Source organism: Pygoscelis adeliae, unplaced genomic scaffold (assembly GCF_000699105.1).
Source record: "Pygoscelis adeliae isolate BGI_AS28 unplaced genomic scaffold, ASM69910v1 Scaffold34, whole genome shotgun sequence".
Classification (NCBI taxonomy): Eukaryota; Metazoa; Chordata; class Aves; order Sphenisciformes; family Spheniscidae; genus Pygoscelis; species Pygoscelis adeliae.
In genome coordinates, this window is record NW_008824658.1 from 6185192 (window position 1) to 6200012 (window position 14821).

Consider the following 14821-nt stretch of genomic DNA (forward strand, 5'->3'; position numbering starts at 1 on the left):
GTCTCCCGGCGTAGGGGTCAGAGGACACACGATGAACACAATGTACCACCAAAGGTGTCGGAGCAAGGCTTACAGGAGTACAGCACGGCACGTGAACCAACAGACAAGAACATTAAGCATGTAACTTGCACTGAGTTTTAGCAAAATTTGGGAATCTCCCTCCTTTCTCCTCCTCAAATAACTTTAAAAATCCCATCCCTAATGAAATTCAGGTGCTGGAACTGATGAGGGTCTGCAAGTGAAAGGAAAATATTAATTTAGCCCAGATTCCATAGCGTTGTGCTTATTAGGCAATTCTCTGATTTAGGGAAATATGCACTGCCTCGGGGGGGGGGGGGGGGGTTAACCATTTTTCTCCAATAGCAATGAAGAAGATTTTTAATTTCCTTTTGTGGAGAAATATATACAAGCTAGGCAAGAGGAAGGCCTCAGTTCATGTAAAATGAAGGAAGATATAATGGAAGTTTCACAACACCCTTTCAAAGTACCTTAATACACATTAGGCAGAGTATTTCAGCTGCTGAATTCATTCAACATTTCCCTACTTTCTGCTCAAAACTTGTGAAACATGTTTTTTTTTTTATGATTAGAGCACTGTCATTTATAGGTTTGACTTCAGTCATTCATTTAGCAAAAAAACCTTTGTCTGGCCAAAGAGAATAATTTCATCTCTGTCCAGTTGGGGAACATCTAACGGTGCTGTCTGGCTGCAGCCGAAACTCGGGGCAGAGCATGCCACCCCATCTTTTATTTTCACCTTATTCCTCCCAACTCAGGAATTTAAACAAATTATTTTAAAATAACCAGCCTAGAGAGCTCATTCACTGGCAGCAGGTGGAAGAAAATTTCCTGCTTGCACAGAAGGTATTATTCCAGAAGGGAAGTGGCAAAAGAGACATTTACTATTCAATTACAGACCCGCTCGCATGCCAACAAAGGTACTGCAAAATGCAGTCTTGGATTTCTGTGTGAAAGGGGAGACTGACTGCTTCGGGGTACTGCAAATATAACATGGGCTGCTTTGTTGGGGGCTTGAATTCAAGCCAGATTAGGTCTCACTGCAATGAAATAGCAGAAATTTTATCATAAAATACGCACCATACCCTCTCCTCGGATTTATAGGGGATTTGATAGAAATCTTACACATGCTGTTTTGTAACCATGATGAACTTTCATTATCTTGCTCTAAATACACAGGTCAGCAGGCAAGAGCATCCAAGGGAACAAGAGGCAGGAAGCTTGCATCTCCAAAGGGTCTGTCTTTCCTGCACATATCAGTTGAATACACACATGATTTTAAAAGAAACTCTTTGGTTTAAGCTGAAAAGGGGAAAAAAAAATATTTGGGTTAATAATTTTGGGCTCCTCCTCACAGCAAACTCCCTACTCAGAGGGAAAAAAGTACAGTCAAAAGGTAGCAAATTAGCTGTAAAGGGCAGATTTTGACCTGATAAAATTGGCGTGGCTATTTAGGGAGCAAGATTTCATTAGAGTTGCTATAGCAATTGGAACAGTTTGACAAAACCTAATGAAGGATTATGACAGAAATAGAGAAGGCTATAAGCCATCAAAAGCTATAGGAACAGAAGCTTCATAGGTTTCTGAGCAAAATCCCTCTGGAAGTACACTGATCTCCCTGGAAGATATCACACTCATTTCAAACATTTCTCCGGGGTATTCACTGAGCAATGATTGCAATACAAAAGCAAGTGCCCTCTCTACTGCAAAGTTATTCGTGGATTTTCCCCTCTGAGAAGCACACTTTATTATTAAGTGCTTTATAATAAAAATACTTGGCACTTGCATGGCACCTCTCATCACAGAGTGGTGCAGAAGTTACTCCTGATGCTGCGTGTTAACCTCCTCAAAGTGGTATTAGATACATCCTGTGGCTGAGTAAACGGAGCCCAAGACATTAAAGGACTTTACTCCAGCCTTTCCAGGGATGAAGCAGGGATGTGCATGACGGGGGAGCTCCCAGATGCCCAAATAAACCTCACGGCATACGATCAGGGGGTACCTGCAGAGCTCTCGCCCACGTGAGGTGCCCCCGTGGTGGGCACATGCTGCAAAATGTCTTCTGGGTCCGGCTGAGCTCCCGCTGCAGTGCCTCTCCAAGGTGTAAAATCAAAGCTACTGTCCATGGGGGATGTCCTCAACTCGAAGTCCACGTAGGGCCAAAAGTGTTGCTCAGGAGCCACATAACAAAATATATATTTATTCCATTATATAGTGCCCAACACAAGATCTCCCACCAGGGAAGAGGGTTTTCCCTCAGATCTGAGACTGAGAAAAAAATTGCCTCCAGGTCAGCAGAGCACACTTAAAACAATTCCCAGCCGAATTAGTGTGCACCGAGCTGGTCCAGCCTGCAGCTGCGCATCCACCCCAAGAGCAAGAAGGAAGAAGGCTTCCTGCCTCCCCTTCAGCTCTCCGCCCATCCAAGTTCCTGTTGGTTTTGCTCTTCCCTTATGGTCAGGGCTCTGATTTCCAAAGGCACATGCAAACCTGTAGCCAGCTCTCAGGAAGGTGAACGGCACTGATTTTAGGTGCAAGAATTTTATGCTGTTAGATGTGTTGAGCAGTGACCCTCCAGGGTTCAGCAAGCGGGAACTGCTCCATCGCAGGGCAGAGCTTCAGCACAGGACGGATCTCGGATCTTCAAAGGACAGACATTCGCCTGGCAGCCCTGCAGCAGGGGGCGAAACAATTTTTTCTTTCCTAGAGACTTCTGGGTTGAATCTTTACAGCATAAAAATCCAAACCAACAATAAAACCTGTCCTTCACATAGTTTGACTAATGTTCATGGAATTAAATGGAGGATAATACGATACTGGGCTCTTTGAAGCCTTCAACTCCAGAACAGCCCTCAAAGCCTCCTAGATGGGTATTATAAATAAATATTCAAATTAAAAAGTAGATTTCTTTTCAATTTTGTCAGAATTGGGCAGTCAGGTCCTGGGCAGCCAGCCTCGGGGTGCCGCGGGGGGCAGATGGGACAGAGCAGTGCGGCGGAGAGAGCATGCAGAGCTTCCCTCTGCTATAGGAAATAGCAGATAAAACATGTTTTCCAAACATTTCTGCTAACAGCTCTATAAATGAATTTTCCCTGTTTGTTCAGATGTATCAGTCAGCTGCTGGTGAGTGTTTGGAACATGCCTAAGCATCAAAAAATGTATTTTGACATTAACTTTATTTCTGGCAGAAAAACCACAAAACATTAACACATTGAAAGCCTTGACGTGTCAAGTCAGTATGCTAACTATGCTGTGGCAGCTCTAAATCACTTCTGAAATATTACCTTCAGACTGCCTTTGTCAGACAGGCGCAAAAACAAACAATTTGCTCACCAGTGTCGGTGCAGAGGGCACACAGAGCACAGCACACTCAGCCATTTACCGATCGCTGTATTAAACCTGCAGGTGATGTCCCACTTAAACCAAAGCCATTAGCCTGCTAGGTACTATGTCTTTATATTAAAGAAATAAAGATCTTGTTACATGATTTGGAATATGTCTGATGTTGAAGTCTTATCTTGTTTTTATCCTGCTTTAAATACTTCAGAGCTAGACAAAATAATGAAATTGCAATTTTTAAATGAAGAAGCTTTGTCTCGGTTCATGACCCCGTTACACTCATTTCCTATGAACCTCAGGATCCTACCTGCAGATCCTACCAGCATATCCTACCTTGCATTTGCATGCAAATGCAAATGGAAACACATCTGGAATTTACACCCACATCAGGCAGTCCCTCCTTTCCCACCGGGGAAAGCCGCCTGAGCTGACCCACCGCCACACAACACTGCACCCCACGCTGAGTGTGTTTCAGGTAGCCAGCGAAGAGAAGGTGAGCAGGGTCCACCCACCGTGCGCCAGCGCAACCCACGAGGCTGCGGGAAGGATTGGGAGTGAGGCGACAGAGGTGTCATTTCTGTGGGCTTTGGATTCGGGCCATCACCAGCAGAGCTGGGAAAACCGAGCACCACCAGAACAGGCCAGCCATTTATCGGAAAAGCCAGCATCTAGAGCAGCCACTATCATGCATTTCAAAGCAAGATATATAAAGGTAAATGTGGGATACTCCTCTCCTAGAAAAGCCTCCTCCAATCTCCAGCAACAGGAGACTGGTTCAATACCGCTTCCCACGGCTCCTCCCGTGCATCACAGCCCAAACGCAGCTCATCCCCCCGCAGTGATCCCCGGGGCAGCGCCGCATCCCACCGCGGCAGCCGGCATGGATGGCCCTGCAGAGACACAGGTTTGCTTGCCCCAGACCTGGGGAAATGCTGGTTTCAATTCAGAAGCACAAGCTTTTAATCTCCCTCCAGAAAGTTTGTGTTACTGTTAACTCTAATAACACTTGGTTATTTCTCTTTGTCATATCAAACAGCTAATCCCTCTACCAGGTTCAAGTCCTCAGTCTAAATGCTACACCATGGCATTCCCACTTATCATTTAGACTAAGGACTCAGCACTGACAGGGGGATTAAACATTTTATATTGCCATGTTCCATATTCTAATATATTTGAGGTCAGAAAACTATTTCCTTTGTGCACTTTTGGATTGCTGCCTTTCAGTCTCAGTGAATGTTGCTTAGTACTTGCACAGAGAGATCAGGAAAATGGTATTCCCCAGCTGATGTGAGCATATAATGTACTCTTGAGCAGAAAATGGAGAAGAAAACACATGCTTTCCATTTTGCATTATTCATTCAGCTTTAACTATCGCTCTTGATACCCACCGCGAACACATGCATGTGTGGGAGGGAGCTCCTACTGCCTATTTATCTAATTGTCTTACAGTTGGTCCAGCACGGCTCATCAGTGAATGCCACTTTGGAAGTGACCATTGATAACTCATGAGTTTCACATCAAATCTCCCTTGTTCAAAAGGAAGGTGATATAACCTTAAAAGAGGTCCATCATCTAATCATTTCTACAGAAGAAGACTTAATACATGCAAGGGCATGCGCAAGCCCTAAAGAAGAAAATATGAAATTTTAGTGGTGTGCATATAAAGAAGGTTGTATGCTGATGATCCGCCACATTTTGTACAGAGAGATTACAGGTTGGTTATCAATTATAATATCCTTTTGGGAGGATTTTTTTTTTTCTGGATGAAAATTCTTGCACAAGAAAAGAGAAAGGAACCTCTTTGGTTGGATGGGCTACAGTCCTGCATTATAACCTCTTTCACTTTTCACTTTTTAAATGATTTTATTTTGGGTAAAAAGCCTTTTCAGGACATTTGCAAACAGAGTCTAATACCCAACACAGTGTTATCCTGATAGCACAAACACATTTCTCTGATAGCGTGAGGCAATTTGGAGAAACAAAAAACAAACAAACAAACAAACAAATAAAAAACTAGTGATAAGGGGAAAGAGATCTTGGTTTCGCTCCTTCAAAGGGATGGGGAAGGGAACCTTTCCAATGCTTGAGGGAAGTGAACTCAGCATGTGAATTTTTTAGGTTGTTCCAAGCATGTTAATGATGGAGAATGAAAACATGTGCACTAACTTCTCTGCGGGAAAGTAAAAAACCACAGAGCTGGTCCCCGGTCTGCTCTAAGGAGGCTCCTGGTGGTGTGGAGTCGGGCCCCAGCCTGCTCTGAGGAGGGTTGAGAGGTTTGGTAATGAGGGAAATGAAAACTATGAATCCTCCTACAAGGGGCCATTCTAACCTCAGAATAGGCTAATACAAAATATGTGCATGCTTTATGGACTCAAATCTAAACACAACTTTTCGTTTTCCTTCATTTAACCATTAAAGTCCTTAAAATGTATGATTTTAAAGTAACAAGGACCTGATTTCACTGAAGAATAACTACATACTGCAAAAAAAAAAAATCTTTCTGCTTTTTGAGTTGAGAGCAAATTTGAATGAGGATTTGTTAAAAGTCATTATCAAAAAATAAGTTTGAAAAAAATGAGCAAACCAAATTAATCTGAACCCATACAGCTGACACACAGTTCTGCTATGGCTATGGGAACACTTTCTCTATTCCACTAACCCAGAAATCAAAGGGAATTCAAGAGGCCTCCACTCCACTCTATTTCTTCTGGTGCTGAGCAGTGATTGATGAGAAGTTAGCTGCCTGCAGAAACAGCAATGCATCTCTCCGCTGATAAACCGCACGGGTGGGAAGCAGATAAGCCAACATGCAAGCAAGAAGACCTTGAGGTGACAACACTTTGGACATGACAGGGACTGCCCAAGCAACTATTTTAAGACATTGAGCAATTCCCATTGCCAGGAGCTGATGGTACTGGGAGTTGGAGCTACACTGCATCAGCTTCTTTATCAAGTACATAACGCTTTTTTACATAGTCGGGGCTTGATATGGAGCTGTTACCATAAAAGGACCAAAAAAAACCCTTTCATGGGCTCACTGTTTCATACCAAATCGCACTACTACCATGCCTCACATCCTTGAAATAGTGGAAAGAAAACACGATGATGTTTGCAGGCTACTCTCACACTTCAATACCTCCGCTTTCTTGCAAGGCCATCGAAAAAACCAAACATATGAGCAAACTGAAGGGCAAGACGATTAAGGCGGGTAGTCATTCAGGCCAGCATTATCCCCGTCACCTAATCTTTTCAGTCAACCTCCATAGTCAATGAATGGCCAGTGTGAATCAGCCACTTCAAGAACCTCTCTGTCTCCACCGACTATAAAGGCAGGCAGGCAAAACCAGACTCACTAGGCTAAGCTTAGCACCCCTCTGAATACCCCGTAAAGGGAGCAGCTCAGAAAACGCGAGGAAACTGTGATGATAACAGGAAAAGAAGGAGGAATCCTTGATTCACTTAAAAGATAACAGTCACAGCATCTCCTAAATACTTTTCTTCATTCTCCTCCCTGCAGTCACTTGCCAAGCTACTCTCTGCTATTAATGTTCACTCCTACGCTTTCCGTGTGTTTAGGATCACCACGGAGTAACTGGCTACAATATGTTTGGCACAGTCTGGAGTAGCTGGGGTCACACTGTTAGACTGTCATTTTCTTAGAACTTCAAAACAGCCCAAAAATAAGAAAAAGTAGCATTTGGGGAAGATTTCAACATATGGCTACATGAGCAAATTTTAAACATATGGGCTATCAAATGCATTCAAGATGTATTCACTTAAAGCCCATTCAGTGATCCCCAGTCAGTTATTACATCAGATTTCATAAGGCTAAGGAGCTAGGTGCCCTTTTCAGTCTCACAAATAGTCCAGGGGCACTGCATCCGCAGGAGAAGGATTAGAATTCACCTCATTTAAAGGGTATTCATTAATTTATTGTCTGGCAATCTGAACAGTAACTCACCTTTGGGATTTCTCATCTTTGGTTCTGGTACTAAATAATATCCATTTGTTACTAAAGAAAAAAAAAGGAACGATCAAAATATGTATTTAATTTAAATTCATACAGGACATACAGGGGAGTTGGTTCATCCATCCTCTCTTAAAAATGAAAGCGATAGTAGGTATTGTTGATTATATTATCCCACTGGGAGACAGAAATAAACCTGAATGCGGAAACTTAAATCACGACTTGCAATTTACTAAAACAAAACAAAAACCAAAAGAAGTGCTGTATCTTCTCTTTTTATAGCATATCCAATGTAAAAATGACAACAACGGCAATTCATAACTATGAATAAGTAGCCAATGGGAGCAGATCTTTTGTAATGCCAAAAATTTGTTATATAAAGCTGTAACATTTTTTCCTCTGAGAACTAAAGTGACTCCTATTGTCTTAAGTATTACAATGAATCATGAAAATTATTAGTTTGAAGGGTCGAACTAATGGGTGCCTTGAAAGAGCATAACCCTACCTCTTTCCTATAACACAGCCCCAAATAAAGATGCCCATCTTAACTTACGCAACAGATACTCACCAAGACATCTGCGAGCAGTCAGGCTAGCAATGCGAATTTTAAGGTCATCTGTAGATTATTAATAACTAACACAGAGAAGTTGCTTAGCCTTAGCATTTCAGCGATCGACTTCAAAAGAGAGAGATTTTTCCTTTTAGTTTCACCCCATTCCTCTCTCTTTGGTTTTGCCTTTGTCCTAGGACTTGCCATCTGCACCTGGTAGCGGGTGAATGCATCTTCTGCTGCAACAGATATTATCCTTGCCCTTCAGCTCAGCTCAGCTCCAAGCGCTCTCTATGATCGCTTCAAAAATGTCAGCTATGGTGTTTATGTCAGCACTAGTAAATCAAGGGAGAAAAAAAATTCTGAATTTCTCCAGAAGCGCACCTGAGATTCACTACTGGAAACCTGATTCTGTCCCAGTAAAGACTCACAAACCGATTCACAAACCTGACTATGGGGAGTACACCTCTCTGGTGGACGCTCTGGACAAAACCGTGTTCCCTTTCTGAAAATCAAAAAGAATACTACAGGGGGATTAGGGGCAGTGACCAGGCATGGTGGTTTAAAAGAAAAAAAGAAGGAAAAAAAAAGAAAATTTAAAAGGAAACACCACCGTGTTGAAAGGAGCCTAGCTCACCAGGGGTAGCAATCCCTTTGCAACCATCTCCTATATATCTGCATTGGCTCCAGAACGAGCAGAATCTTTCAACAAACAGCGTGCAATTTCTGCCAGGTTATCTTCCCCGGGGAGAACAGCTGGGACTCGATATACTTCGGTGAGCATTTGCTTTACAAGGTTCATTAACACTTACAGAGAGTGCATGAAAGTTTGGGTTTCACCTCTGACAACCTGTTCACGGGCACTGCTGGTCCCTGCCGAGCCGGGAGGAGGAAACAGCCGGGCTGGCGGCGCGGTGGTGAGTCCAGCCGAAGGCTCCGCAGCGCTCCCGGGAAACGCGATCAGCAGAACGGACCCACCGGGATGCATGCGTGGGCTTTCGAACACCACTCGCGAAGGACAGACAAAATGCAGAGATTGTATTAAGAGGAAGAGTAGAAGTGGAAGGCCAGCGGGACAGTAAGATAAACATTAACCAAATGTTCAAAATAAGTAAGGAGGGAGAAACGATGGGAAGCAGCAGCACCTTTAAACAGATTGCCGTGGTAGAAGTAATCTGTTGGGAGAAACGGTGTAAGGAAGTGTTGGTCAGAACTCCATAGCTGTTCCCTTTGGCAGTAATATTATTCAGCCCATTCCCAAGGTCCATAACCTTTGAGTTATCTTTGATTTTAAGCCGATCGCAGAAATGTGATTTCTCTTGGGAATCGCATTGGCTGGGCACCGTGCCGCTGGCACGGCTGGGCATCCCCGCTCGCTCCCTGCCTGTGAGCACAGCTGGAGCTCCTCATTCAGCAGCACCGTCAGCAGCATCCCCACGGGGCAGCTGGCACAGAGTGGGTTTCATGAATTCTGGGTACCTGGTCCCTGTAGCCGCGGTCCAGCTAAGAGGTCTTGCTCTGGTTTACCAAAGAGAGCACCTCGGCTCGCCCAGCCCTGCTCTCACGCTCAGAGGGACTGCTGACTAATTTCCACATCCAACGTGCTGTGCTTTTGAAAAGAAAAGAGACCTATTCCTTACCTTGTCTTTTATTCAGTGAAATGCATTGTGCTCACAGATTGAAATCTGAGCCCTGGCTGAATTTAAACTTGTTATTTTGGTCTGCTTATTTAGTCTGTCTTTTTCTTATCCATTTACCATCTTTTTTCCTACCCGCCCGTGTGCGTGAGAGGGAGGTTTGGCTGAAGGTCATTTACACAGGAGCTGTTGAGCGTGTCCGAACCCAGCCCCGCAGTTTGGCCCCCGCCAGCAGCTTTCAGGAGACTCTGCAACACCCCCATCACAGCACTGCACAAATCCAGGTGCCGGGGGGCTTCCCCTTCCATCCCGGGCAGTCAGTCACCAGCTTATATCAACATGCAATGGGCAGATTAATATATGGAGGAGACATTTTTAAGGGTAAAATAAGAACTATGACAGTCAGCGTTGCAGTTCTTCCCCAGCAAAACTCTCCGCCGAGGAAGGCTGAGGAAGCAAAGCGTAGGACGTGACCCTTAGCAGAGGAGACTTTAAAAAGTCAGGTTTAATTGAAACCCTTGGAAGCTCTTCATTTTCGAGAAGTGGGCCACATTTTCCTAACACCGAAAACAAGAGCTACGTAGTGGAAGCATGAAATTTAACACTCAAAAGAAGGACTACAGTATACAGTAAGTGCAAGCAGCCATTGAATTCCTTGGAAAAGCAGAACCGGGAGGATGGTTTCCTCTGGGAGCACATCCTCCAAACCGCCTGATTGATCTGATACTTGTGATTTAAACAGCTACAGTTTCTGGACGTTACTATGACTCACACCAAGTGATTCAAACACCACATGGTTCACAAACAAATATAAAATATTCAGTTGGACCAAGGCATTTTTTTGGGGGAAACCAGGTAAACAAATAAAATGTTTGGAGCAGGAAAGCCACAGAAGTGTTTGGGGATAAGAAAGACCTACCTAGCCTCAGGGTTTCCATATCACAAAGTAATTGTTGGCCAAATCAGAGATGGGACATCTTTGGTTAAAACACTTTGAGAAAGCTGTTTCTTCTGCAGGCAGCAGTCATGGGGGGACACTGTGGCTTGCGCAGCGTTCGCTCCACGCCATCCCAGGTGCAATCAAAATAGGGTTTTCGTATCAGCTTCCTCATTAGTTAGATTAATGATTCCACATTAGTGATGCAGAAAAACAAGGATGGCTGGTCACTAGCTACCCCAATCACTCCCAATGCATTTGCTTATCCCTGCTGGAAACCAGCAACGAGAACATCAGGTTATTCTGCTTGGGAATTGCACAGCCAAATTTCAGCCAGTGCACACTGTCCACACCTAGTGTTTCACTGTTCTCACCTATATTCGGAGCAATGTATCCCTCATGACCCCATTGCTACCACCTTTTGGACTCGCGGCACCTTGAGGCAATGACTTTTTCCACGTGCTGACCAAGATGGGGCCCAACTTGGTCATCCTCCAGCCTGTAACATAACACAGAGGAGTTTAATAAAAATCAACAACCTTCAGTGAAACACCATTGCCCACAAATACCCCAGTGACTCGCACCTCAGCATACAAGTGGTCAAAAAAGAATCACAAACAAAAAGCTTTACGGCAGGACAAACCATGTCCCATATTCTTTGAATGTGCTCCATATTATAAATCACCCATGAACGTGATAAATGTGTGCACTTAAAACAAAAGACATGCTCTACTCAACGGGGCTGTTCAGCATAACAACGGTGCCTGAGGGCAGCTAAGCTAAAATAAGTGCATTGCTCTTATTGGCATTTTTTGTGGTCTAGGTGCGCGCACAGCACAGGGTTTCCCAGCCCACCGCTTGGTTTCTGCTTTACCCTGCCGTCCCCCCGCCACGTTGGCCTGAATAAACACAGAGAGCAAATGGCCAGGCAGGTGCTCTGCACACAGCGATGGGCGGTGGGACGGGGCTGTTGTACTTGGCATGCAAGGCTCGCCACCCGAGCAGGCTCTGCAAAGCTTATTCCAGGCGGTTAGCGACACTTGTCCTTCTGTTACATGGACTCCATTTCTAACACCTTCATCTCATTACCTGGAAGGTTACGTTTTACAGGAAAGATAATTATCTGATTCTGTCAGCTGCTGTTTGATTTCTGTATTCCATTCCAGCGAGATTTTTCTTATAACAATGTCTTTGCTAATGGACAGTCCTCCGTGCTGCCCATTTATAACACCTTTCCTATTATACCTGCTAGACGAGGTCTGACACCACACAACAAACATTACCGAATTAAACCTTAGCTGTAAAGTAAGCAAGCCTTATTATACCCAATTTTACAGTTGGGTAAACTTACATACTGGAGACATTTAAATGACTTTCCACAGCATTACAGAATGAGTCAGTGAAGGCACAAAGCCTAGAAAAGTTCAGCTCTCAGTCACTCGCTCCAGGCCCCTCTTCAAGAAAGCAAATTTATTAAGCATGTGGTTAACGTTAAGCTTACAAGCAAGAGGGCATTAAGCCATTACAAAGATCCTTTCCTTCGACATGCCAAAAACCTCCTGCCAGCCAGCAACGACAGGATATTAATCGTGCCTTCCGCCATCCCCACGGTCAGAAGGCAGCGGTGATTTATCGCTTTGCAGCGAAAGGATGTGACATTCACGGCTTCTGACATAGAAGTGGAGGAAAGCATGCCAGGTCAGGGGCCATTTGGGGCCTGTTTGACCCCAAAACCTAAAGGAAAGCTACAGTAAAGCAAGCAAAGTGATAAAAAGTGATACTGCTCTCAGAAGCAGGACAGAGTGTTTTGCAAAATTCAGATGTCCCTTATAGGGATGCCAGCCATCCCAGTATTTGCTTTCCTTTAAAAAGCATCAGACTCCAAAGATTAGCTAACTAATCTGGTGTAGGCACCAATGGAGTCAACTGCTCAGAGGTAACTGTCATGTCCACGGTGGCCTTGGACACACCACCGGCCAGAGAGCTGCCAGGGACCAGCTCAGCGGTGGAACCGAGCCTGAATCCGCAGCACAGCTCAGGAGCGGAGCACAAAGACTTACTTTTCCATACTCCCCCCACTGCAAGACTATTAAAATCCCAACTTTTTCATTACCACCCTTTCTGATTACCTGGCTGTCTGCAAACAGATGCATTTTCCCTTCTAAGTGCCCAATTCATCCTCTTCGTTTCATTCAAGAGTGCTGCAGTCTCGCCTTTTTCACATCACAGGTCATGGAAGTTGCAATTACGTTACAAACATTAGATTGCTATTATTGACAGAACAAAGCAGAAGGAGCTGGCGGTGAAGAGAAGAGGGTTTTATTCAGTAATAACCAAGGCAAATGAATAACTCCAGAGGGAATTACACTAAGTGCAGGTGCTGCAATGGAGGGACGCGGGGACTCAGGGGTGCAATAGGTGATTTTCAGGATTTGGGGGGCAGAGCCTGCAGGCTGGTTAGAAAGGCAGCTGAGGAAAATAGTGAGAAACTTTAAAGGGAAATTATTCCAAAAACCAAGAAACTGAGTCACTGGTGTATTTGGAAACTCCTTGAGATGGGAAATTGCTCTTCAGCTTAACCTGGAATTTGCCATCAGACAACACGTGTGGAGCCATACTCTCACACCTCATTTTATTTATCATTAATAACTTGAGAAACTGGGAAAACAAGAACTAATTAAACACTAACAGAAGGGAGGCCACTCTACAATTGGAATACCAGGAATACCAGGCCAGACTAGAAAGGAGTTGGGGCTTAGTAACAAATCCATCCTTGGAGACATCCCCTCTACGCCAGACCCCAGGCCGAACCTCTTGTCTGCAAAGCACTCGAAAAGAGGTCGTGGCCCAGGAGCAGCGTTCCTTCCCCCTGGCTCTAGCTTACTTTTGCTGTCCTAACTGAGTTTTTGTGCTGAAAATACATTTCTTCCGGAGGAACAAGAAAAGGACAGGACAAATCCTGGCTGCCTTCCAGGAAGCTCTAGTCATTTCAACATCATCCTGAGATTTAGACCCTAAAATGAATTACAAATGGACCAATTTTGCACTGCTTAATGGAGGTTTGTACAAGGCAGAGTGGGAATTCCAGGTCTCCTGCCAGCTGGGACAAAAGCCTTAGCAGTACCGTGCATTTCATAACTTGGGAATGTCATATCCCAAACTCATTTGGGATTCCTTATCAGTAAATTCAAGGTGCCCACTAGCCAGATAGTCCTCTCACTTACACTGGCATAAGCCCGAAATACATTCACTAACCCATGTGGAGGGAGGGAAAGGAGAAGCAAGGAAAAACCAGGTCACAGTGAGAACTCTGGGGGTCTGCAGAGAGGGGCTGTGGTGAACTCCACTTTGTTTTTTAACCAAATCCAAATGTAGATGGGCAAAAGATGCTTATGCAAACAGCAGCTCGGAGCTTGAGCTCTCCCTTCTCTTTCCATGACACCTGCTGAGCTGGGTTTAACTAACATCCCCAGAATTTTGTCACCCAACAGGACCATTTGGGATGGGTGAGGACACTGGCAATATGTTATACAGGGCCGCATCTTTTGTCTGAATCACTCGGCACTCGCCATTCCCACAAAATTCTGCCAGATCTGTGAGACCAGCACTTCAGAAATAATCATGCATAAGTTATCCGGCCAAGGACAGCTGCCCATCGTGCGGGACTGGCTGCTTTTCTCCCCATTTCCACAGCTGCTGAGGAAGGACAAGCACCAACATGCTCTTTGCTCACCAAAACACCTGGGGAAAACTCCCCTTGCTCAGTCCAGATGACATTGCACCCCCACGTAGGAGTTGTGACATTAAAACTGTCTCAATGCATATTACATAGAGACAAAGGAACGAGCTGTATTTCATCACGTGAACTTTACAACCAGAAAAATCAAGCACGTGTCAGTACCGCTGCAATTTCATCCGCTCTCTGGTCTCCACAGCATATGGTCTGACGGTGCTATTCCATTTGCTGTTCCTGGGAGAGCAGTTTGAAATGGAGAGAAATAGCATGGTACATTTGAGTTTATGGGGTATTAAAAGGGCTACAGTGAATGGTAGCCAAGGCACCGAAGTGAATTATATATAGTGCAATTGCACTTTCTCCTAAACTACCCTTCAGACAGGTCAGGCCTCGGACATTCACATTCATGAATCCAAAGATTCCAAGGCTGCATCCAGCAATGCAGATACCCCAGTTTTACATTAAATTGTGTTCAAATAACATTCCTTCAAAGTAGCACTCTGAGAATGAGAATACTCAGTTCTCGGGTTAGGGGCAGATAGAGATTTTATGTAAAACTCTACCTAATTTTTTCCCCTTTTTTGGGTGGGATCTCCTAACATATCATGATCTCTATATTTTCAAAATGTTAGGACAA